Here is a 3,816-nt window from a genome sequence, read left to right as displayed (position 1 = left end):
AAAAAAAAAAAAAAAAAAAATATATATATATATATATATATATATATATATATATTACATACACACATATGTGTGTGTAGTTGTCCTTCCATATTTGGAATATATATATAATATATATATAAAATATATATATATATATAATATATATAAAATTTTAAAAAAACAGACATGTCACAGCGGTTATATAAATCATGCTGATATTTTCTATTCTATTTTGCTTGTTTTTAATAATACCGGTTATAGCCTACTAATTGACTTCATGACTGTATTAGGATCATAAGTGTGTGTGTGTGTGTATAAAATTTAAAAAAAAAAACAATGTAGTCTGAATAATTTCTATTAAAGATTCCCTTGTGTACAATGCAGGGACCAAAGGATTTGTAGGGAACAGAGATTAGATGTTGAAAATGCAGTGACCACATTCTCAAGTGACCAAATACATGGCACACACCTTCTGTGCCATCCTCAAGCTCTGTATGCATGTGTGCATGCTGCTGTGTTTGATCATATCTGTGATTGTGCAGTGTGTGCTTCTGTTCCTTTCCTGTCTTCTCAATGATACTGGTAGATCCTTCATAGTCAGGATGCCACATTTTGGTCAATCTGTAAAAGAAACTTTAATTACAACTGAGAATAGAGTTGGTCTTCTATATTGTCCTCATCTGCAATTTAGCAAGTAATGTTGGAAAATATTTGAAAAGAAAAAAGTTCTGAAAAGCTCCAAAAATCAAAACTTAAAATTTCCACTCACTAAGTATTAGTTCATGGAAATAAAATGATGCGTATGCATGATATTAGGTGTTATATAAGCAATCTATAGATGACTTTAAACTTAAGTTATATATGTATGCATCATTTTATATAAGGGACTTGAGCATCCACAAATCTTGGTATCTGCAGGAATCCTGGAACTGATCCCATGCAAATATGGAAGGACAACTACACGTGTAATTATCAATGTGCTTGAGAGGCACATATATATAATATATGTATAATAACATGGAGCTGATGGAGTTCAACATTAACATTAAAGTTCTCCAAACTTATGATCCAAACTGTGGATCATAAGATCAACTTGCTGAGTCTTAATCATTTAAAAAAATGATGTAAACCAAAATGCAAATTTGAGACCATTTTCCACATAGAAGGAAGGAATTGCTTCTTGAAACTTATCTGTATCAAAAGGGTGTGGCAGAAATATGTTTTTTACTATAAATCAGCACTGAAAAAAATGTGAAACTACAGATAGAGTATGAAGCATCATTTGTTTACATGATTTAAAAGAATTTTGCCTCAGGAGTATAAAATAGAAATCCTCTCTCTCTCTCTCTCTCTCTCTCTCTCTCACACACACACACACACACACACACACACACACAAACACACACACTTATGATCCTAATACAGTCATGAAGTCAATTAGTAGGCTGTAACCAGTATTATTAAAAACAAGCAAAATAGAATGGAAGATATCAGAGTGATTAATATAACCACTGTAACATGCCAGTTTTTGTCATTCACACACACGCAACATCTATATGCAGCAATATGCTGGGACATGATATAAAATGTTTCTTTCTGTAGGTCACAGTCACATAACTTTCAGATCCACTTCTATATTCAGGCAATGAGCAATTCTACTCAAAGAACATTCAGTACTGAAGGGTGATCCAGTAAAAACTGTGCTGAGGAGGAATTTCATGCAGTCCCTCCAGGCATGCTGCTCAGTACTGCAGTAGGAAAAAAGATGTCAAGTACACAGGAGGTCCAGAGCCATCGTGGGGGAGAGAAACAACTAGGGCCACTTTTCTGTCTTCACCCTCCCCATCTGGACTTGACAGATCCTGGTAACTTTACTTGCTCTTCCCTCAACCCTGACAAATGGTGAAATAATTGATGTTGCTTTTAGGAAGCTGATATTAAGACCAAGGTGGGTGCTAGGTGCTTGTTAGGGATAAATTAACAGGAAGAAGGAAGCAGGATTGGAGAGAGGAAAAGTATGATGGGGCCCAAGATAGACTGAGGGAGCTCTGGAGTTAGTGGTCCTGTTGAGTGGCCTGGGTTGGGCAGAAGTTGTCAGTTCTTGACACCCAGCACCCTTGCTCAGTTCCAGGACACAGGTCTCCCCTGGAAGGGAGTGCTGTGGGATCTGAGCACTCTCTGCAGCTAAGCCAACCCTGAAGGAACAGATCACTACAGGCTGCTTGGTGACCACAGCCCACAGCAAGTCCCTCCTTGAAGAGGGGTGCAGAGCACATTTTTCACTAACTGAAGAAGTGATTCACTTGTCATGGATCAAGGGCTGGCCATAGATGCAAAGGCTATGTAGAGCCTGTCACAGAGGAGTGTAGAGAACCTGATGATCTTTGGTCAACTCCATCTCATTCACCTAGAGATGCTTGGTCTCCTGTGTTATTGGAAGCATTCACCTATACAAGGTAATAAACTCATTCATTGACTTATTAAACACACATTCATTGAGCACTGGACGCCATGAGGGTGGGATTTCATCTTGAAAAAACTTCTCCCAAGAAAGCTCATTCAATTACTGGACATTAATTTAAAGAACTGAGAATAACAGTTGCTTCACATTTTATGAATTTGAAATTTTATGAACTGACAGAGCACACCACATTCTCTTATTTAACATCAGAACCTCATGTGAGGTAGGAATCCTTAGCACCACCATTTTACAAATATGAGAACTCAAGATGGAATAAGTCAAGTCACTTAATAAAGAGCCACACTTAGTAGTGGCTGAGGCGGTGCTGTGATTTTTTTTCCTCTGATTTTATATAACCTGTTCTTTTTCTGCTATATTATTTTGTCTAGAGAGTAGCTGAAATCTACATAACTATGGTTTCTACATCTGGCCCAAATTCTATTCCCTGGACTTATATAAAACATATCTGCTTATTCTTTCACAGATAGTTCTTAAAACCACTTAGAGATAGTATCATTTCTTCCCTATGTGATTATATTTTCACAAAAAATATCCTTTAGATAACCCCAACATATGGTGCTTTCCTGACATTCATCCTTCCTCATTATCTTTCTTTGAAAGCAATTGGAGGGTAAGAGGTTATTCTCAAATGCTCCTTTTAAAATATGATGCTTGGAATTTACCAGAATATCATAGAAGACATGTTATCAAAGCAAAATGGAGTCTGTTCATTGCTTCCAGTTTCTGAACACATTATTCTTTGTCTGCAGCCTAAGAATAGGTTGATTAACCTTTGAAAAGTTTTAATTAGCTTTTGACTTATGTTGAATTTATGGTTAAAACAACCACATCATTTTTATTTGATAAAATAATTCTTTCCCCCAATGCACTTGGCATTTAGTTTATCTCTACTAAACTTCATTTCAGCCCAATGTTCCAGCCTATCTCAAGTCATTTACTAAACATATCATCTATTGAGTACCTACAATGGGTCGGTTACTTTCAAACTTTCATTGTTCCACTAAATATATTAGTTTGCCCTTTTAGCTTTTTGCCTGATCACAAATCTGGTTATAATGTGTTTTGGACATCCTTACCCAACATTTTGATGAAAGTCCTGAGTAAAGGGAGGTTAAAGGTTGAGCTGAACTGCAGGCCATGTCTGACTCACAGAAGATAAAAGCAATGTCCTCTTAGGTAACACCTTTTGGAAAGTTGCTTGGTCAGTTGTGATTCTATGGAGCATGTTACTATATTCTTGTCTCTTGACCAGAGGGATTTCATGATGGATTTTTGTGAAATATCCTGTTGAATTCCAGACACGTTGACTTATTCTTGGTTCTACCTGTTTAAAAATCCTACCAGGAAATAAA

This window comes from Marmota marmota, unplaced genomic scaffold (assembly GCF_001458135.2).
Source record: "Marmota marmota marmota unplaced genomic scaffold, marMar, whole genome shotgun sequence".
Taxonomy (NCBI): Eukaryota; Metazoa; Chordata; class Mammalia; order Rodentia; family Sciuridae; genus Marmota; species Marmota marmota.
Note: the sequence above shows the minus strand (reverse complement) of the source record.